Below are 24163 nucleotides of genomic sequence, written 5' to 3' on the forward strand. Positions count from 1 at the left end.
TATTACTTCATGCTTCATTTTTCTTAACTTTTAACTTCTAAAGAATGGTAGTCTTTTGAAAATCCTTTTTATTTACATGAACTACTTCAGAATGATCAAATCCATAAAATCTTTTTCTTAGGTATTCTAATCCTAAAATTCAAGTAGAGAAACAGAGTCATTTTTCTTGCGCATGGTCTTTCTTTTGTCCACACTTCAAAGCAAGGGTTTTATAAGACTAATCATAGGTGACTATTTTAGCAATATAAATATTTTTATTGGTTCAATATTTGCCTCCATATCCTGAGATACAATAATAATAAAATAATAAAACAGTAACTCCTCATATTATAAAAATAACAACTTCCACTTACTTTGCAATATCATGCACATTTTATTAGGTCCTGTACACATATGGTCTCAGCACATCAGTGATACATTGATCAATACCCACTTTTCAGCCAAAATTCTAAGTTAAAAAATTCCTTGAAGTCACCCTGCTGGTCAGTGGGACTGCAATAATCTGCTCTCTCTGACTTTAAGCCTAACATATTGCTACTGTGGTCCATCTTATAAAAGACTTAGTGAGAACACTTCTATTTTAATGTGCTTTGGTTTCTGATCTCAGAGTGGTTCTTCTACTCCTGTAGGTTTTTGTGAACCTGAAATAAAACATAGTTGCAATTACAATTAATATTTAATACAAATGCACAGGGAAGAGTAGATGGTTACTGCCTGTAGCTGTGTGTTCCCCGTTTAAGTATATTCTACTTCACCCTCTGTGTTGCGCTGCCTTTGCAGAGGAGAAAAATGTCCCTCTGATCCTGGAGATCACATGATGTACTGTACAAAATAATAGTCCATCCCTTAACACTTAATAGTGTTTATTCAATGTTATTCACTTTGCTTATGCTTTTCTTTCACTAAGTTAATATTTTCCACCTGACATTTGGGGAATCTGGGTAAAGGGTGTATAATAATTCTTTTAATATTCTTGCAACTTTTATAAAATCTAAAATCTTCTCAAAATTAAAGGAAAAAAATATCAGTTCAGCTAAGGAAGATGGCAAGGGGCTTTTTAGTTACTATTTTTGTTTCTAAGAGACCTGCTGCTACAGAGTATGTTTTGAAAAGCAGACTTGAATACTGTGGTGATCAATAATAGAAATCCCTTTTATTATTTTATTATTTAATATAAGAAAGAAGGACTTACATTGGCATCTCCATAATAAGCACTTCTGAATAGAATCTAAAGTGGAAATTCCTTGTATGAATTTCTCTTTGTAGTAAACAGCATTGTATTAAAATATACTTAACGTAAGTTCCTTCTTTAGTTGTGACATATGTTCCATGTTCTAAATGACATGGCTAATTTAGTGGGAGGTGAAATTTTTGGCAAAATCAACGATTTGGAATGAATCAAGAGGTGCACATCAAGTAAAGAGTGGTCAGTCTGTGAGGAATGTGGAAAAGAAACAAACCACACTCATGCCCTTTGTCTGATTTCTGAGTCTAACCTGAAGGGAAGAAGCAATGCTGAGCTGCATTCGAGCAAATGGCAACATATGGAAGGGGTTGATCGGGAGTTCAGAAAGTAGAGGAAAAACACTGGAATCGTGGGAGATTAAAAACAGTGAGAAAACTGCCTTGCCAGCCCTTGAGAGGAACATGAATTACGTATAGTACAATAGTGGTTAACATCATGGTTAATGTTGACATGTGAAGAAAAGTTGAAATAATGCTTGGCATACACTGTTCACAAGATAAAGAAATCTGTATCATAGTTAGATTTATCTAGAAATTCTACTTCAATAAAATTATTTTAAAACTCTAGCAGGCTGTGTTAAATTGCATGTTTATAGTTAGTTAAATGTTTACGTGAATGCTAGACAAATATTTTCTAACCAACAAACATAGAATAAGGTTATGTACTTTGCCAAACTTATGGAGAAAGGAGTAATAATGATAACAATAGTGAAAATAATGATGACAATAATAACTAACATATTTGAGCATGACTTGGTACCAGTCATTGTTTTAACATACTTTATACATATTTTATTCATGTTCATCATGTATTTTTCTGAATTAATAGTTATAAGTAATCTCTGAGGTATAAAATGTGAATATCCTATTTTATAAATGAGGAATCTGAAGTAAGAGGAGGCTGAGTAATTGCCCAAGGTTATATAGCTACTAACAATCAGGATAAAAGCCCAACCAGTCTGCTCTAGGAATCATGATCTCAGAAACTATGCTTCATTATCTCTCAACAGTGGAGCTGAGATTTCAGAGTTTATTCATAGCTCATCCCCTACCTATAAATCACAGAGAACACACACATCATAGAAAAATAATAATAAGCAAATGTCACTCTGTATGATAACTCGGTTTGGCAGGCAAAAACCCGCTGAAACTGTGTTGAAAAGGATCATGAGACCATAGTTTGGACTTTAAGTCAGTTAGTGAAATCTGCCATGGATATGGGAGAGAAAAAGGGGTCAAAGGGATGTCATGAATTGCCATTCTTGTAGTAGTACGAAGGCAAGTTGGAAATTGTTTAGGTTATTGTGAGTTAAATGAGTAGGTTTTTATTTTTTTAATTATGAAAAGTTTCCCTGATGAAAATTGTTTGATTGAGTTCCCTGGTGGCAGAGTGATGGCTGGGGAGGATTTATTTTCTTACACCATAGGTAATTTAATTTATAAAATAGAAGTATAGCCTGTGCAGACTTGTCATGTTTTAGCCAGTAAAATGTTAATTTGTAGGCAGTTGAGAAGCAGCAACAGGGAGTTAGCTTTCTAATCTTTCATCCTGAAATGGCATTTGAGGTCATATTGTTAAGTTAAGCAGAGTGTATTATAGCCTATGCATGATGGACTAGTGCTTGTTATCATGAAATCAGATCAATTTCTCACTCTACAGAGGAGTTAAGTGACATTCAGAGATTAACAAATTTGTCTATTCTGATAACTTAATTTGCTAATGATTCAGATATTATATTCTATGTATGCATGTATCTATCTACCATCATCTAGATATCTTTATAAATACCTACACGTACAGCAGTCACCATTCCACAGAAATTCTGAAGTACAAGTTGGCACAAGTCACCAGGTTCTTTGTCAGGAACCAGTCTTCCTTCTTGGTAATGATTCTCTGAAGCTATTAACTATGCTGCCAAGGCATCACCCTCTGCTACGTTCTTCCTTTTCCACAAGAATGGTACCTGTTTGCAGTTAAGTAGTGTAGCTGTTTCTTACCCTATATGGTTGAGTACTCCAGGTCGGGCTTTTGTTTTGAACTGTCTATTCCTTTGGCCCATGCTCACACTGCTTCTAGTCATCGTCGTCGGCAGCCGTCCGTCTCAAGAGACGATGGTGTAGCTTCTTAAGAGTCTATCTGCACCGCCGAGAATGGCTGTGCAGTCCGACTCGGGAGTGACACGGTATCTGTCTCCTCCCGTGTTGAATCGACATCTTGCGATGACGCTGGAGTGTCCTCTCCAGTGGAGCTGAAGCTACAGAGCCTGGGCAGGGTGATATGGAGGGTCTGCTGTTGCCCATGCAGCAGACCCCCCCTCTCTTCGCAGCTGAAGGGTCCAAGGGAAAGACGGAGTCGATACAGCTTGGCTTCAGGTGCGCTGCAGGAGTTGCCGGTGTTGACTACAACGTCAAACCGCCTTAGGGACTCCGGCTCCGGATTTTCTGTCGGGGTTTACTCCCTTAGCCTTTCCCCTGAAGAGGTATGCCGCAAGGCAGCGGAGGTTTTTTGGAGTCAGAGTTTTCCTTCTCTGCCTGCTTCTAGTAATGTTATGCTTTGTAAACTTTGTGGTTTCCCATGAATCTCATTGGGGTTTTAAATTCATAAGACAAAAGTTATACCCACTTTTTTGAGAGAGGCCTCCTCTACCCTTGGCTGAAAATAAAGCTGTTGTGGGATAGCACCTTTAAGATTTTTAGAAGCTCTACTGAGTAGTTGTGAGGGTCTGTGAGGTACCTTATGAATTTCTGAGTTCTCAACAAAGAGTCTCACAATAGATCTGAATGTGATCCTTAGGCCAGCTTTTTTTTTTTTTTTTTTCCTTTTAAAAATTTACTTTATTATTTTTTCTTAAATGTATGTATAGCTCACATTTATTTAAATGTTTAACATTGAAACTATTTTAGGTCTGTAGTCAGGAGCTTGATTTTTGTGACCAGAAATATACTATAAAAACTTAATATTTTTATATCAATTAGCTCATGGTAAAATTTTTCTGTTTTTATTTTATTTTTTAATTACAGTTTACATTTAATAGTATTTTGTATTAGTTTCAGGTGTACAGCATAGTGGTTTGACAATCATACTTTACAAAGTGATCTATTCAATCTTTCAAGTACCTGCCTGACACCATATAGTTATTATAATATTATTGACTATATTCCCTATGCTGTACTTTAAATTCCCATTACTATTTGTAGCTATCAATTTTTATTTATTGATACCTTTACCTTTTTACCCAGCCCCCTAATCCCCTTTTCTCCAGCACCCATGAGTCTAATCTTTTTACCTTTGAGTTTATTTCTATTTTGTTTGTTAATTTATTTTGTTCTTGAGATTTCACACATAAGTGAAATCTTATGGTATTTGTATTTTTTCTCTAGCTTATTTCACTTAGAGTAATACCCTTTAGGTTCATTCATGCTGTCACAAATGAAAAGAGTTAATTTTCTTTATGGTTGAGTAATAGTTCATTGTATATATGTACAATCACTTTTTTATCCACTTGTCTATTGATGGGATGGGCACTTGGGTTGTTTCCATATCTTGACTACTGTAAATAATGCTTCAATGCCTATAGGGATGTGTGTATATATATATATATATATATATATATATATATATATATATATATATAATTTTTAAATATGCTTTATTGATTATGCTGTTACAGTTGTCCCAATTTCTTTTCCCTTTGTTCCCCTCCTAACAGTGACTCCCCTCCCTCCAGTTGTGCCCCCTCTTAGTCCATGCCCATTGGTTGTGCATATAGTTCTTCTCAACATATTCCTATCTACTCCACTCACTCCTACTATGCTTCTTTTTTTTTTTTTAATATATTTTATTGATTATGCTGTTACAGTAGTTCCAATTTTTTCCCCTTTACTCCCCTCCACCCAGTATCTCCCTCCCCCAGCATCCCCCCCCAAGTCCATACCCATGGTTCGTAAAAAATAACTATCCCTCCCTCTCAGATATTAAGACCCTTTGTAATCTTGTAAAGGACAATGGGCGAAGGTCTCAAGCTCCTCTAGCTGCTTCAAGCTGGACATGGTCGTCGTCCTACCTACCCTTGGGTCCAGAAATCCCTAATAAGAGTGGGGGTGTGGAGGGGAGGGTGGCCTTCCCACATGGGGAAGGATCATGCAGACTCCAGATCAGTTGGCTGTCTCCGGACAACGGCGTGCTTGGTTTAGCAGGCTGGCATCCTTGTTGTATTCTGGGGGCAACAGATTTGGCAAAAAGGGTTAAAAAGCATCATTCAATCCATAACTACTAGGTGGCAAAAGGCAGGGATTAATTTTTCAATGTTCCACATTAGGAGAAAAAAAAAAAAAAAAAAAAGGGCTTCTTTGGAGGAAGGTGTGCTAGGCACATCTCTCCTGTCCAAAACCCTTTTGCCCATTTTATTTAGTTTGGGCTGAGGGAAATAGTTTATGTTTCCCCCCTCTCAGACCTCTGGGCCCTTTCTGTCCAAGCCATTAGGATAGAAAAGAGAATTCAGTTTTAAAGTGAAGCCCACAGACCACCCCATTCTTCACCAACTCAGCCATTTAGTTCAGCCAAACTGTTGAGTCTCCGGAGGCAGCGCTGCAGAGAGGATTAAGTGAGGCTTATGCGTACAGACAATCACTCAGGTAATGCGGTCATAGGCTTATGCCCTCTGGTTCAATTTTGCTCATTTGTTTGTGTTGTTCATTAGTTTCCTGTAATAGGTGACAGCATAACGTATTTTTCTTTCGTTGCCTGGCTTATTTCGCTAAGCATAATTCTCTCTAGTTCCATCCATGTTGTTGCAAATGGTAGAAGTTCCTTCTTTCTTTCTGCTACATAGAACTCCATTGTGTAAATGTACCACAGTTTTTTGATCCACTCATCTACAGATGGGCATTTAGGTTGTTTCCAGCACTTGGCTATTGTAAATAGTGCTGCTATGAACATTGGAGTGCATAGGTTCTTTTGAATTGGTGTTTCAGGATTTTTCGGATATAATCCCAGTAATGGAATTGCTGGTTCAAAAGGCAGTTCCATTTTTAGTTTTTTGAGGAAATTCCAAACTGTTTTCCATAGTGGCTGCACCAGTCTGCATTCCCACCAGCAATGCACCAGGGTTCCCGTTTCTCCGCATCCTCTCCAGCACAAGTTGTTTGTTGATTTGTTGATTATGGCCATTCTGACTGGTGTGAGGTGGTATCTCATTGTGGTTTTTATTTGCATCTCTCTGATGGCTAGTGATGTTGAGCATATTTTCATATGTCTATGGGCCCTCTGTATGTCTTCTTTGGAGAAGTGTTTGTTCAGGTCCTTTGCCCATTTTTTAATTGGGTTGTCTGTCTTCTTGGTGTTGAGTCGTATGAGTTCTTTATATATTTTGGAGATCAATCCCTTGTCTGAGATGTCATTGGCGAATATATTTTCCCATATGGTTGGTTTCCTTTGCATCTTGCTGATGTTTTCTTTAGCTGAGCAGAAACTTTTTAGTTTGATGTAGTCCCATTTGTTTATTCTTTCCTTTATTTCCCTTGCCTTAGGAGATATATCAGTGAAAATGTTGCTACGTGGGATATCTGAAATTTTCCTGCCTATTTTTTCCTCTAGGACTTTTATGGTATCACGGCTTACATTTAAGTCTTTGATCCATTTTGAGTTTATTCTGGTGTATGGTGTAAGTTGGTGGTCTAGTTTCATTTTTTTGCATGTCCCTGTCCAGTTCTCCCAACACCATTTGTTGAAGAGGCTCTTTTCACTCCATTTGATGTTCTTTCCCCCTTTGTCAAATATTAGTTGACCATATGAACCTGGGTTTATTTCTGGGCTCTCTATTCTGTTCCATTGATCTATATGTCTGTTTTTATGCCAGTACCAGACTGTTTTGATTACCGTGGCCTTGTAGTATAGTTTGATATCAGGTATTGTGATTCCTCCTACTGTGTTCTTCTTCCTCAAAATTGCTGTGGCTATTCGGGCTCTTTTTTGGTTCCATATAAATTTTTGAAGTATTTGTTCTAGGTCTGTGAAATATGTTGCTGGTATTTTAATAGGGATTGCATTGAATCTATAAATTGCTTTGGGTAGTATGGACATTTTAATGATGTTGATTCTTCCCATCCATGAGCATGGTATATGCTTCCATTTATTTGTATCTTCTTTAATTTCTTTCTTCAATGTTATGTAGTTTTCTGAGTACAGGTCTTTTACCTCCTTGGTTAAGTTTATTCCTAGGTATTTTATTTTTCTTGTTGCTATGGTAAATTGAATTTTTCTTTCAGTTTCTATCTCTGAGTTTTTATTGTTGGTGTATAAAAATGCCTTTGATTTCTTAATATTGACTTTGTATCCTGCTATTTTGCCGAATTCACTTATTAGGTCGAGTAGTTTTTTTGTGGAGTCTATAGGGTTTTCTATGTACACTATCATGTCATCTGCAAATAATGACAGTTTTACTTCCTCTTTTCCAATTTGGATGCCTTTTATTTCTCTTTCTTGTCTGATTGCGGTGGCTAGAACTTCCAAGACTATGTTGAATAGGAGTGGGGAGAGCGGACATCCTTGTCTTGTTCCTGATCTCAGGGGGAATGCTCTCAGTTTTTGCCCATTGAGTATGATGTTGGCTTCAGGTTTCTCATATATGGCCTTTATTATGTTGAGGTATGCTCCCTCTATTCCCATTTTGCTGAGAGTTTTTATCATAAATGGGTGTTGTACTTTATCAAATGCTTTTTCTGCATCTATTGATATTATCATGTGGTTTTTGTCTTTCATTTTGTTTATGTGGTGTATTACGTTTATTGATTTACGAATGTTAAACCATCCTTGCATCCCTGGGATGAATCCTACTTGATCGTGGTGTATGATCTTTCTAATGTGTTGCTGGATCCGGTTTGCCAATATTTTGTTGAGGATTTTAGCATCTATGTTCATCAGCGATATTGGCCTGTAGTTTTCTTTCTTTGTTGTGTCTTGACCTGGTTTTGGAATTAGGGTTATACTGGCTTCATAGAATGAGTTTGGCAGTCTTCCCTCTTCTTGTATCTTTTGGAATAGTCTGAGAAGGATAGGAGTTAGTTCTTTCCTAAATGTTTTGTAGAATTCACTTGTGAAGCCATCCGGTCCAGGGCTTTTGTGTGCTGGGAGTTTTTTGATTACTGCTTCAATTTCACTAGCTGTTATTGGTCTATTCAGACTTTCTGCTTCTTCTTGATTCAGTTTGGGAAGACTATAGGTTTCCAGGAATCTGTCCATTTCCTCTAGGTTGTCAAATTTCTTGCCATACAGTTGTTCATAATAATTTCTTATAATCCTTTGTATTTCTGTGGTATCAGTTGTGATTTCTCCTCTTTCATTTCTGATTTTATTTATTTGGGTCCTCTCTCTTTTTTTCTTGATGAGCCTGCTTAAAGGCTTGTCAATTTTGTTTATTTTTTCAAAGAACCAGCTCCTACTTTTGTTGATCTTTTGAATTGTTAGTTTAGACTCTATGTCATTTAATTCTGCTCTGATCTTGATGATTTCCTTCCTTCTACTTGATCTGGGCTTTGCTTGTTGTTCTTCCTCTAGATCTTGTAGCTGTAGGGTTAAATTTTTTATTAGATATTCCTCTAGCTTTTTTAGGTAGGCCTGTATTGCTATGAACTTTCCTCTTAGGACTGCTTTCGCTGTATCCCATAGGTTTTGGGTTGTTGTGTGTTCATTATCATTAGTTTCCAGAAACTTTTTGATTTCTTCCTTGATGTCATTGTTAACCCATTCATTATTTAATAGCATGTTATTCATTCTCCATGAGTTTGAATGTTTTTGAGTTTTTTCCTTGAGGTTGATTTCCAATTTTAAGCCATTGTGATCTGAGAAGATGCTTGATATAATTTCAATTTTCTTGAATTTGTTAAGGCTTGTTTTGTGTCCTACCATGTGGTCTATCTTTGAAAATGTTCCATGTGCACTTGAGAAGTATGTATATTTTGCTTCTTTGGGGTGAAAACTTCTATATATATCGACTAAGTCCATTTGATCTAGAGTGTTGTTCAGTGCCTCCATATCTTTGGTGTTTCTTTGCTTCGAAGATCTGTCCATTGTTGACAATGGGGTGTTAAAGTCCCCTACTATGAGTGTGTTGTTGTCTATATCTTTCTTGGAGTCTTTCAAAAGTTTCCTTACATATTTGGGTGCTCCTAAGTTTGGTGCATATATATTTATAAGGGTTATATCTTCTTGATGGATTTTTCCCTTAAGTATTATGAAATGCCCTTCTTTGTCTCTTTTTATGGACTTTGCTGTGAAATCTGTTTTGTCTGATATAAGTATTGCTACCCCGGCTTTTTTTTCATGTTCATTTGCTTGGAATACATTTTTCCATCCCTTTACTTTCAGTCTGTGTAGATCTTTTGTTCTAAGGTGGGTCTCTTGTAGACAGCATATATGTGGGTCATTCTTTCTAATCCATTCAGCTACCCTATGTCTTTTAATTGGAGCATTTAATCCATTTACATTTAAGGTTATTACCGATAAGTACTTATTCATTGTCATTTTTCCCCTTTGTACTCGTGTTCTTCTCTGTCTCTCTCTGTTTCTTTATCTTCTTAGAGCAGACCTTTTAGCATCTCTTGCATTGCTGGTTTGGTGGAGATGTATTCTTTTAGCCTTCTTTTGTCTTGGAAGCTCCTTATTTCACCCTCCATTTTGAATGAGAGCTTTGCTGGGTATAGTATTCTAGGTTGTAGGCCTTTGTTTTTCATTGCTTGGAATACTTTTTGCCATTCCCTTCTGGCTTGTAGTGTTTCTGCTGAGAAATCTGATGATAGCCTTATTGGAGTACCCTTGTATGTTATTAGTTGTTTTTCTCTTGCTGCTTTTAGGATCCTTTCTTTGTCTTTGAATGTTGCCATTTTAATTATGATGTGTCTTGAGGTGGGCCTGTTGGGGTTCATCTTCATTGGGACCCTCTGTGCTTCCTGGACTTGCGTGACTCTTTCTCTCGTCATGTTAGGAAAGTTTTCTGTCATTAGTTTTTCAAAGAGGTTTTCTATCCCTTGCTCTTCTTCTTCTCCTTCTGGAATTCCTATGATACGGATATTATTATGTTTCATGTTGTCCTGCAGCTGTCTTAGAACCTCTTCAGTCTTGTTCAGTCTTTTTTCATTTTGTTGCATTGTCTGGGAGTTTTTGTGTAGGTTGTCCTCCAGCTCGCTGATCCGATCTTCTGCTTCCTCTAGCCTGCTTTTAATTCCTTCTACTGTGTTCTTCAATTCAGAGATCGTATTTTTCATTTCCTCCTGGCTCTTATTGATAGCTTCTATGTCCTTTTTCATGCTCACGTAATTTTCTGTGAGTTCCTTGTAGTTTTTCTGGAGTTCTTTGAAGTTTCCGCTGAGCTCATTCAGCTTCTCCATAATCCATGTTTTGAATTCCATATCTGATAGTTCGCTCCCCTCTATTTCATTTAGCACTCTTTCTGGGGATTCTACCTTTCCTTTTGATGGGAGGTTGTTTCTCTGTCTCCCCATTTTTTTGACTCCTATTGTTTGTTGGTGCTTCTTGGAATGATCTGCACTTCCTGGATCTGCCTCTGGTGGCGTCAGATCATGTACCAGTCTGGCCCTAGGCAGCCTGTTGGAGACTTCCAGGGATCTACTGCTGTTGTCTGTCTTCTTTGATTGTTAATCTATTCAATCTGTGATTAGCTGTCAGGCTTAAGAACTGTGGGTGTGGCAGCTTAATTCCTGTAGGCAGGGCTTTTGCTTCCCCTCAGGCTGACGCCACTTGGAGGGGAATGGTCTACCCGCAGTACTGGGGATGAGTCAGCACTGGGACCCAGTCAGCTGCTCCTCCAGTTCTCCCCTCAAAGCCACCGTGCCAAATTCTCCCCAAGTGTCTCCAGTCCTCTCTGCCTTCCCTCTGCTTGAGCCCAGGGTAAGTGGTGGCCAAAATATTTTCGTATGTGATCCACTTAAGAGCTCTTTTTCTCCTGCTGTTTCTCTCCGGCTAGCAAGAAAGCCTGTGGCTTTTCGCTTTTCACAGCTGATACTATTTTACTTTCCACTCTGTCGCTGTAGGCTGGGAAGCCCAGCTGGGGGTTTAGACCCTGCCCTTCTCAGGGGGAATCCCCGGCTGCTGAGCTGTTTCTCAGTCCCTTCAGCAGCCACCCGTGTGAGCCCAGCCAGCCCTTCCACGTCTCCGCACTCCCTACCGGTCACGTTGTGATGTAGCGGCCTTTTCTGTCTCTCCGTGGTTATAAGACTTCTTTCCAGCTAGTGTTCCGTTGGTTATTCCAGATGATTTCTCCAAAATTAAGTTGTAAATCCAGACTGGTCCTGGGAGGAGGTTAGTGTAGCTTCCACTTACTCCTCCGCCATCTTGGATCTCCCTCCTTAGGCCAGCTTTTAACGCCATTGTTCTTGCTTTGATCTTTGCCCTGAAGGCATTTCTTACTTTGAGCCAGTTTTTGCTGTCTGGAGAAAACCAGTTTTGCTTGTGAACCCAGCTAGTGCTGGATACTTGGTATTTTCTCTAGATTCTTCCAGAATATTGTATAGTCCCTTCCCCCTGTTTCAAAACTTATTTTGTTCCTCCCCTATTTTATCATAGGCATCTAGGAGAAGCCCTTTTAACTCTCTGACAGATAACTTTTACCCCAAATTATCAGTTTATCAAGGAACCTTTCTATTTTCTGTGGTGTTGCAGGGGGCACTCACTAATTGTTCCGCCAAAGTGACTTTGGTCTTCCTTTTCCCAGCCCCTGATAATAATTTACTCATTGTGCTTCAAGCTTTCCCTAACAGCCTCTGCTGTATATGGTCCCCAGATCAATGGTACACATTTTAGGGTTTGGCTGTGTGGCACCCCACTTTTAGGCCCAAGGTAGGAGAGAAGAAAATAGAAGTATGAAAGCACAAAAGAAATTACTATGAAAAACATTTATAGACCTCACTTTTTAAAATATTTAAAGCCTCACTTTATCAACCCCTCTCACCGTAAATAAGGCTAAAGACAAATAATAAACTGAAATTATTTGAGCCATATATGAGAATATAATTAGATTTAAAAATGGGAAATTATCTTAACAGAAATTCAACAATATGTATCAGAAATTCTTTAAAGTCTATATAATCTTGCCATAATAACTCTACTCTTTGAAATGTATATTAAAGAAATGTCAGAGAAATATTAAGTGTATTACTATGAGGATATGCATTACAACATTATGCATACTAAAATAGATTATGAAGAAAAATAAGAAATATAGATGTTCAATTATAAGAGATTGATTAAATAAATCATAATGTATCTGTAGTTAAAATAGTGAAGAGATATTAAAATCATGTTTTCTGAGAATGATCATATGTAGGAAAGTTCACAAAATGTCTAATAAGCAATTAGATTCAAATATATATGCACTGAATAAAAAGGAAGAATAAATAAATATTGAGTGGCTATTTTTTAAATACTTTTTGCAAGAATTAGATGTTACAATGAAAAAAGTCAACAAATATTGTATACAATTTCTAGCACTTGGTGGATCCCCATGTGTTCAATTAATGTAGTGATTTTCAACCTGTTTCATCTCATGGCGCATGTAAACTAATTACTGAAATTCTGCCACACACCAAAAATTATATATTTTTGCTGATCTGAAAAAAAAAAGGGTATAATTCTGATTTATTCACACTGGGCAGCTATTGTTGTATTGAATGTTGTCATTTTTTTATTTAGCAATCTAAGAGAGAAGAGGTCAGTGCCTCTGAATAAACAGTCAGGTACTGCATGTTTTGAAAATTCTTCTGGCACACTGGTTGAAAATCACTGAATTAATAAATTATATATTTAAAACACATAGAAATTGTGACTCTCACTTCCCTTAAAACTGGACCCAGGTTCAGAGGTTAAGTATCTAATGATCTAATCTAATACTAAGCCATTCTGATAGACACAGTTAGGGCTAGGCACGGGCTGGCAACACTGGGTTATGGGAAAGTTAGGAAAAGAAAAAAAACCTGATACTTGCTTTAGAAAACAATGATAAGCAAATAAAAACAGGAGAATTTTTTTTTACTTTACTCTTGAAACATCAAATCTGTGAGAGAGCCTCTATACTTAGTAGAAAGTCTAGGGTTTAGAAATTAAAAGTAGAAAATATAATAGAATTTCAAGAAAAAGGATTTTTGACATTTCCCTGGATCATTGGGACAAAAAATAACAAATGGTTATGAAGCGCTTTGCAAATGTAGCTGTGTTGTAAAACATCAGCCTTGGCACTAACTTTTGAGGGGTTCGCAACAATCAATTTGTTCTTGGTCCTGCAGGCATCACTGCCAAGTACCATTAGTGCTGGAAGCCATAAACAGCCACCCAGGACCTGGCCATGATTCCTTCCTGGAAATCTTAGTTTTCAGTCTCTGGGATGGAGCTCGCTCTGACTGCTCATTATAACACAAGTGATTATTCACCAAAACTTGTCTTGCTGGAAGGAATTCATTCCTCTCTCCACAGATGTCCCCCCACTCCACCCTGATCCCAAGCAGCATGAATGTGGCTAAAAATAGCAGCTACTCAATGACTACAGCGGGCAGCCATGGTGAAACTTTGCATTTCATGGTTTTCATGCCCTTGGTTTCAGTGCACTGTCCTCATGCCAATTAACCCTTAAAGAAGTCCTGGTAGCCGAACACTGTCTTATTCTCTCTCGAGTCTCAGTCCTTCAGACAGAAAGCACATTTCTTGTGGATAAACTCTGTTTTTGCCTTATGGAAAATTCTTCCTTTCTCTCTGTTTTTATTTATTTACGGTTTCTTATTTACTTGTCTGTCCTCTCCTTTCCTCTCAGCTGGAGTGGCAGAATAGGAGGGACAGTTCTACAACTGTCACTACACTTCCTTATCACATTGTGTGCTGAAAATAAGACAGTCACTAACACCTACTATGTGCAAGTACACACAAGGCATTATTGTGGATAATCATGTAATTTTTATTCTCTTATTACATCAACCTCAGGAAAATCAGCATTTGACTCCAATCTTTGGTTTTACTGTGATTTTAATATTTCTGGTCTCCTTACCCTGTTTGGTATTAACTGTCCGCTAATGTGAAGGACTAGTGAATGAAATTCTGATTTCAGTATGTCCATGTAAAATCCTGTTGAAAAGAGTCTTCTAACATCTTTTGCAGACACACAGCTGTCTTGTTGATCCAGAGAGCCAACCATTTTGGCTCAAATTCTCCTACATAATTACCCCAAAGTGCCTGGGTTCTCTCATGCTGATAGGACCACCACATGTCCCACAGTTCTTATGTAAGATGCTTAGACTGATTCAACTCAACTCTAACCCTCATGAAGAAAGATGATGGACAGATGTGGTCTCTGCCCTCAAGGAATTTATAACTTAACCATGCATGCTGACTGTGGTTATAAATACAGCATCTCATGTTATTCTTTCATTTTATAAGGGGTTTGGCCCTGAACACTTTATTTATATTCAGTCATTCAGTGTTCACGATGAGTGTGTAAGATAGTAATTGTTTTCCCCCCACCCAGCTTTATTGAGATATAATTCCCACATAATATGGTACCAGTTTAAAGTATATGGTGTAATGATATGATACACATATATATTGAGAAATGATTCCCATCATAACGTTAGTTAACATAGCCTTCACCTCGCATATTATCTGTTTTGTTTTTGCTGTTATGTTGAGAACATTTACATCCCATGTAATTCAATTGTCAGGTTCTGTTCTCAGCGGATTGATGAGCAGTAAAGTGAACCTAAATTCTAGTCAGACCAATGATGGAACATGATCTCTGCCTTGTGGTTCTTGCTTATTCAACTCTAAAAAATAATATTAATAGTTAACTCTTTTCAATACTACGTACCAGATACTGTTCTAATAAATGCTTTATATGTGTTGAATCATTTTATTCCCACAACAACCATGTATTTATCATTTTCTTTTGTGGGATATGTTCAGAATTCAAGGTCACACAGGAAAAATAGTATAGAGGCAGGATGCAAACCCTGATGGTCTAATTTGACAGCACATGTTCTAACTATAATAGTAAACAACCACAGTTAGTCATGAAATGCATATTTATTACAATATCAGTTCCTTAGAAAGCTGTTTGACAAAAGAGGTTCTGTAATATATAAATTTGGGAAACGTTGCATATACCTTGTGTGGAATCCATGGTATTTTATTTTATTTTATTTTGACATGATAAAAGCTATATGTAAACAAACACTCCAGGAAGGAAAACAATTTAATTTGGCATAACACAACTTCCCCAAACGTTTTGCCCATGGAATGAATACTTCCCACTGCGTAATTCCTTAACATGCTGCTGAAAAAAAAGACTTGTGAAAATGCACTTTAAGGGAAAGATCATAACCGAAAACGATGTTTCTGAAAAAGATTCTTAGTGATGAAATGCGATAAAGATTCCTATAAAGTCAGGGATTTGAGAACAGTTTCTGTGTTACGTTTCAGTAAAGCGTGACTTAAATGTTAGCTGACTCTTCTTTTTCTTTCTCTCTACCTCCGTTCCCATCTGTAATTCATCTTGTGTTTTTAAATGTTTACTTGGCATGTTTCAGTCCTGTCTACACTGAGAAGGCAAACCTTTATGTATTTAAGTTTATATATTTACTTTAATTAAAAATGTTTAAAAAAGAAAAACATACATCTAGACAAATAGACATGTCACATGTGTCAGCTAATTAATTTCAGCAAGTGAACATGTGTGCCATCAGCATCCTGATCAAACCACAGAGTGTTGTGAGAGTCCTGGGAGCCTGTCCCTGTCCAGTGACTACCCGCCCTCACCCAGGCAGACCACTACCCTGACTTCTCTCTATAGGTTTGTGTTTCTTTCTTTACAGTTTCTTGCAATGTAATTGACATCTATGAAATAGTATACATTTCAAGTTGTATTTTTTGATGAATTTTGTCATCTGTAACAATCAATATAATAAATACATCCACATGTATCCACCATCTCTAAAATTTTCTTTCTGATCTCCATCCCCAAGCAGCTACTGGTCTGCTTTCTGTCACTATAGATTAGCTTGTATCTTCTAGATTTTATATAAATGGAATCATACATGTGTATCTATTCTTTTTTGAGGGTATCTGGCTTATATCACTCACCATAACTATGATATTCTGAGACTCTTTCATTTTGTTTTGTGCATTAGTAATTTGTCCCTTTTTATTGCTGAGTGGTATTCCATTCATTGTATGGCTGTATCACAATTTGTTTATCCATTCACCTGTTGATGGACATATAGTTTGGAGGCCTTTTAGTTTGGAGGCCTTGCAAATAAAACTTCCGTGAATGTTTATAAATAAGTTTTTGTATGAGCGTATATTTTCATGCCTCTCCTGTAAATACCTAGAAGTGACATGGCTGGGTCATATCATATGGTCAATGTATGTCACACTTTTTAGGAAACTGCCAAAGATTTTAAAGTGAATATAACAGTTTATATTTCCTCCAGTAATATATAGATTTCCAATTGTTCTATATCCTCACCAACACTTGATATAATCAGTTTATCATTTTTGTCCTTCTGAGGAGTGTGTAGTGATACTGTATTGGGGATTTTAATTTACGTTCCCTCAACAACATCTTTTTCATGTATAATTTGCCATTTGTACATCTTTGGTGAACTGTCCAAATATTTTGCCCTTTTTAACTGGGTTGTGCATTTTAGTTTTGTGACTTGAAAATTCTTTCTCTAATTTGGACATGAGCTCTTAGTTGAAAATCAGTTTTACAAATATTTTCTCCCAATCTATGGAGGGGCTTCTCATTTCTTAACAGTGTGTTTAGAAAAAGAAATGGTTTTAATTTCAATGTATTACTTAGGTTCTAAGATAAAATTTTGATTAATTTTCGTTTATGGTGAGATATGGTCAAGTTGTTTTATTTGTTTCTTTGTTTATTTTTGGTATAAAGTTATTCAATTGTGCTACCGTAATTTGTTGAAAAGATTTCTTTCTCCCATTGAAATGCCTTGATTTCTGGGTCAAAAGTGAATGACCATATATGTATGGGATTATTTCTGGACATTCTGTTCCATTCCATTGACCTATTTGTCATAATTTACATTAACACATTGTCTTAATTACTGTAGTTTTACAATAATTTGTGAAATCAGGTAATGTACCTCTTTCAATAATGTTTTGGCTGTTTGATGTCCTTTGCACTTACATATAAATTTTAACATCAGCTCGTCAATGGCTTCTGGGACTTTGATTGGGAATATATTTAATATATAGATCAATTTGGGGAAGAATACACATCTTTAAAATAGTGAGTCTTCTGGTCCCTATATTCAGTATGTTTCTCCATTTATTTGAATCTTTAATTTATTGCAGCAAATTTTTATGGTTTTCAGTGTTTAGATTTTATACATCTTTTATTAGAGATTCCTAATTATTTTGTGTTTCTGATACTATTGTAAGTGGTATTTAGAATTTCAACCTCTTGCTAGTTCAATGTAAGTAAATTTTGCCTGCTTGACAACTCATATTCTTTTCTGAAGCACTAGAGAATTCATTGCCAGAGTCTGGGTTCTCATCTGTAATGCGATAATATTTTAAAAGTCTGCTATGAAGGAAAAATACAAAAGAGTTCCACTGTCTTTGAGACAATCTGTGAATCATTGTTGGATGTCCTCATTCATATTTTTTACTCACTGAAGTTGAAGGTGAAAGAAACATTTTAAATGTTCTTAAATTTTTTTTTTTAGAAACCTTAAGGTCAGGGGTGAGGAGAAAGAAAGCTTTAAGAAAAAGACTCAATATTTGGTTTTAGACCTAAGTTTGCTATTAACACACAGATGGCTCAAGCCATAGTATTTATATCATGAGTTACAGAGTTCATGAGTCCACTAACTGATGGAAGACCTTATAATCTGTCATTGTAAACATCCTAGTAAAATCTTAACATTTTCACCTATTCTAGATTGCCATACTATAAATATTTTAGTAATATTAGGCCTTTAAATACTTTGCCAAACCTACTTCCCCCAACACACACACACACACACACACACACACACACACACACACACACACACTCCAAACAAGGTTTCATAGACTAAATTATGACACCTCCCCCCAATTCATATATGAAGGACTTAATTCCCACTATGATTATTGTAGAAAGGGGTCTTCTGGAACTAATCAAGGTCAAATGAGGTCATAAAGATGGGTGCTAATCCAATAGGACTAATGGACTTATAGTGAAAGGAAGCTCTCTCTTTCTTTGTTTCTCTCAACTGCATGCCCTGAGGAAAGGTTGTGTGAGCACACAACTAGAAGGTGGTTGTCTGCAAGCCAAGAAGAGAGTCCTCACCAAAACCCAACCATGCATGCAGCGTGATCTCGGTTTTCCAGCCTCCAGGCTGTGAGATAATAAGTTTCTGTTTTTCAAGCCATCCAGTCTATGGCATTTTTATATGGAAACTTGAGTACACCAATATGAAAGTCAAATGCGATCATATTTCAAATGGCTTTCTTTGTTATATAGTTACTTAATTTGTTGCAGTGAATTTGCTGATTATTCTGGCAGATTTAAAATATATTGATAGGTAACCTGTACTCACTACAATCCTGATATTGTCTCATTGGTTTACTACTGGGTGTATTACTATTATTACCACAGAATGAGCAAACTGCAATGCATTGAACAGTTTATTAAATGACATCTCTTCTCAGAGTGTGAAAATATTCGACCCCTTATAAAATTAGGCATTATTTTGCTAAAAATTACTTAGTATAGTGGATGGTTAATAGCTTTCAGCTTAAAAAGAACTTGGTAAAGGAAGATAGAAAATTCTGTCAATAATATTTGTTAACATGATTTGATTGAATATTTAGGATCTGAATTTCTGGTAGGGCTTCTTCCAGTATTTCTAATATTTTCTTTTTTCTTAAATTTTCCAATAGATTCAGAACCACAACTCATTTTTTATTCTCATCTGAGGACATACTTATTGATTTTAGGAAGAGGGGAGAAGAGGGAGAGAGAGGGAGAGAAACATTGGTATGTGTGAGAAACATCGATCAGTTGCCTCTCATCCACGCCCTGGCCAAGGATGGAACCCACAACCTGACTGGGAATCAAACTTGTGACCTTCCAGTTTACAGGATGACACTCTAACCAACTGAGCCACACTGGCCAGGGCCACAATTCATTTTTGTGAGAGAGGTAAACAGTCAAGACTTATCTCATGGACATTCTCTTAAGCACCATTGGTGCTACTCATGGCAATTCTTTAGTTTTTCAAAGAATGTCTTTTATTAAAAAGTTCCTGGGTAACTTGTCCATGTAGTATTTTGAGACTCTGGTGCTCTTGAAGAGGATGTCTTCATTCCTTAGTGAAAAATAATGAATTACACAGTTTACCTGGTAAATAACTGTATACGCTGTTTTCCTGGTAAAATATCAATCAATGCACTCTAAATATAATATTAGCAGGCTCCCACTTGCTCCACTTTCCAGGAACATGAATACTCGTTATAGGAACCACATCGATAAGGTATTCTAGCTGGAATGTGTTGTTGAAAAGATAATGGTATTTTTATTAAAAATTAATTAATAAATGTTTGTGATCAGCTGACAGGCAAAATTAACTTCTTAAAAAATCAATCTGTTATAAAAAATTGAGATAATAAAAAAGAAAACCCTTCCAAATCCTAAATATTCACTAATAAGTTAATTTAGTTTATTTCCTCCCAGTGATTTTTATTTTTATTTTTTTTATTGTTGTTCTTTTGCAGTCTCCCCCCCCACCATTTTTCCCATTTTCCCCCATTGCTCTCGCCTCCTCCCAGTATTTTTAATGTACATATTCTGTGTACACAATTATAATTGGGTTCATGATGAATCAATGCAAGTTTAACAAGGAGAACAAATGTATTATACAATTACAGCTATTTAGTTCTATTTTCACTCTTTCCCATTTATATATAAATATAAATGTAAAAATAAATATATAGTTAAAGGCAAAACTGAAGGTTTATGAGTTAGGATTGTACTATATGAAATACAAACACACAAGAAATTTCTTTGGTCAGACCAAATCTCTTTAAAGAAATAAATATATCTTAAACAGTCTTTGGAAAAATACATGTGTGGTGTGTTTTTTTAGAATCTAACACTTGCCCCGCCCTGCCCCTTACTTACTCACACTGTGCCAAATTAGACTGAAGCTGTAGGAAAATAAACACCCTGATAAGAAATGAAATATTTAGGTAATTGTAAAGTTCTTGGAAACCTCCAGATGTTTGGCATTCTGTAAAGAAACTGTCACATGACTGAATTTTTCACTTTACATCTGAGTGTTTTACTACCACAGACACATTCTCTAGACTGTTTATATGAAATATTCATTTCTTGTCATGATTCTTTAGAATAGAGTTCATTTTAAAATGACGGCAATGAAACTAATTATATATCTTCCATGTATCTGTCGAGCCACAGATCAATGTTTGAAAGTAAATATTTGAAGACATGTATTATAAGTATACACTTAGTATACTTTTAAAAAAATCCTCACCCAAGGACATGTTTATTGATTTTAAAAGAGAAAGGAAGGGAGAAGGAGGGAGAGAGAGAAACATTGATTAGTTGCCCCTGATACTTGCCCCAACTGGGGATCAAACCCACTAACCCTTGGTGCATGAGACCATGCTCTGCATCACCTGGCCAGGGCTACATAGTATCCTTTTGTCCTTTTACACCTGTACAAGGTATGAAGAAATTAGATTAATCTTGGACTGACAATTGAAAATCATGAGTCTACTATTAAATATTTCTTAGCATTTATCCCATGGGTGACTCCTCCACAGTATGCGTTGGCTTGAAAAGTGATGCCACACCATGAATTCTAGCTCAGCGGTCACAAAACCAAATGTCCTCAAGGACCAGAGTGAGAAATAAATGAGTTAAGTGGGATGGATAAAAGACAAAAGGAACTCCTTGGGACAGTATGGGGATAAACAAAATTCCTAAATTTCCTACCATAAAAGATTTTTTAAAAGATAGTGAGACCCTAAGAAAACATTTCTGGGCACTGAGTTTGTTCAAGTTTTGAAATTTTAATTTTAGTCTAATTTACCTCTTTTATAGAAAATAAAACTGAGGTCTAGTTTATAATACTATATTGCGGCCTATATAAAACTAGAACCCAGTTATTTTGACCCCTAACCCAGTAATCTCACTACCCCACTACCTTTTCTTATGCTGTTTGCAGGACATTTACATGTCATTCAGTAGATTCTTCAGATTCGTTCACAGAATTGTGTGTTGTCAGTACCTTCAAATAACATAGACATGAGTTCAGAGAGCCTAGCTTTATAATTACCACAATATTTTTTGTATAATACAATTATTACAAGCATGCTCTTAGAAGTATAATTCAATTCAAGACCCAACTTCATCATTTAAAAGTTGTGTGACTATGGGAAATGAGTCACTGAATCTCTGTGAATCTCAGGGTACTCATTTATAATACAGAAAACCTAAGAACACTCCTTCAAAGGGTTGTTGTGAGAAATAAATGAGATGATGTCTTTGAAGTACTTAGTTCAATGCCCCAAAGAATATTAAATACTAAATAAATATTGCTTGTTGTGGTTACATTATAGGAACTTTCAACATAGAATTGTTATTTTAGGAATTAATTATCTATACAATTATTCCTTGACATATCTAATTTTCTGTACAATGCCAGATTTGGAAAAATGGATTTATTTGTCCATGTATTCATTTAACCATAAGTTATTTAACATTTAATATGTGCTAGGCAGTTTTCTGGGCACTGGGTTTATAATGTAAGAATATACATGAAGTCCATGCCATCATGATGTGTGCAGTTTTGTGGAATAAATACAATAAATTTATTGAAGATTAGAGGGATAAAGGGATGAATAGGAAGAGAAAGAGAGGAAGGGAAGGAAGGAAGGCAGGCAGGAAGGATATGGGAAGTTTATGGTAGGTCAAGGGTTCAAGATCATAAAACCTCAAGTAAGATAACATTAGAATATTTAATGAATTAAAAGAAGCTTAGTGAGGTTGGAGCTAAGGAAGATGGGATGAAAGTCAAAGGCGAAGTCAAAGAGGGAATCAAGGGCTAGATCATATAGAGCTACAGGCCATGATAAAACATTTCTTCATTATTCAAAGGTGAAAAGGAAGGTAGCAGAGGGTTTGAATAGGGAAATGCCTTGATGTGATGTTTTAAAACCACTTACTCTGGCTGCTGAGTAGAAGACTGTGGAGGGGCAAGAAAGGAAAAAGCAGGTAGACCACCATTAACTGCAATAGTTGAAGAAAGAGATGACGACACCTTGGGCTAGCGGCAGATAGAGTGATACATGATGGAATTCAGGATGGAGTCAGAGGGAATACAATCTGCAGATAGGTTAGAAGAAGAGAGTAAAAGCAAGGAATTGGATTCACTAGGGCAGCAATTATCAACCAGTGTGCCACAAGAATTTTTAAAACATCCAATACCTATTTAGTCAGGGGCACTGACCTCTTTTCTCTTAGACTGTCAAATTAAAAAAAAAAAAAAAAGTCAACAGCCAACACAATAGCCATCCAGTCTGAATGAACCAAAATTATACCTATTTTTTTTGTCAGATTGGCAAAAATTATAATGTATTTTTTGGTGTGTTGCAGAATTTTAGTACTTAGTTCATGTGTGCCCTGAAATGAGAAAGGCCAAAAATTGCTGATCTAGTGAACAGGAGCGACACATTGATTCGGGGTAGACTGGAGGGAGAACTCGAAGGGAAAATCACCAATCTGCCTTGGTTCTGTCTGTGTGAAGTGCTCCTTAGGTGCTCGAGGAGTGAGAGGGGGTGGAGAGAGTTCAGGGGAGGAATGAGTCTGAGATTCTTTGGGAAACATCAGCCGGTAGGACTGGATGAGGTCATCTCAGGAGTGAGTATAGAGAAAGTCAAGTAAAGCTGAGGATGTTGGGACCTAAAGCATTCCAATGGTGTGAAGTACAAAAGAAGAGATGCTTAAGGAAGAAATTCTGGTTTTCTTCTTCATTCTAGCAAAATGAAACGACACTGTGTGTTGCTTAATTTTTTTTCCTGCCAGCCCTGCTTCACCAGTTATTTCATTCTAACTAGAACTTCTAATTACACCCTTTGATTTTATGGAGTTGTTTTGGACTTCTGGCTCTGTAATTGTGAAATAGGATTCAGTGCAATCGATTCGAAGCCATTATGTTCTCCAGTGTATAGGAATTTACTGGTGTAAATGGATAGGACAATGGTCATACTCTGGCCAGCCTATCTTATTCCCAGAGGCTATTGAGTTGAAATCAATGTAATTATGTTATAATTATGGAGAACAATATAATCAAAACCTACTTAGGGGGATCATTTAAGGAAAAGACCTTACATGACATTTTTCAGTGAAATGAAGATTTCCCATGAGAAGGCAAGTGTCTTCAGTAGCAGAGAGAAAATAGATATTAATATTAATAGCTGGCATCAGTGGAAACATTCTCTCTTTAGGGAAATACCCAGATAAGTTACATGAAGTGGAATATGAGACCATGAGAAGGAGGTTAGGAAGGAGCCAGCAAACAAAAAGAGATCATTAAAAATGCACAAACAGGAAGAAAGCGCCAAAGCCTGAGGAACATTGTGAAGTTGCCCAGGAAATTTGGAAACAGTAATGTGCCTAATGATTATTGGCTAAAATGTTATTACTGCAGTGATTTAAACTTTTTTTTAACTCTAAACTCCAAGCCTTCATGAAAGTGTGCTACACACACGATGCCTTCTGTCACTGCTTTTGTATATTATGTCTGGATGTATTTATAATTTTTTTAAATGTGCAAAGCAAGGCATAGTGCTGAGGTTAACTCCAGGACAGGTGATATAACACATTCAAAACTT

The sequence above is a fragment of the Furipterus horrens genome, unplaced genomic scaffold, assembly GCF_987537825.1.
Source record: "Furipterus horrens unplaced genomic scaffold, mFurHor1.1.pri manual_scaffold_9, whole genome shotgun sequence".
Taxonomy (NCBI): domain Eukaryota; kingdom Metazoa; phylum Chordata; class Mammalia; order Chiroptera; family Furipteridae; genus Furipterus; species Furipterus horrens.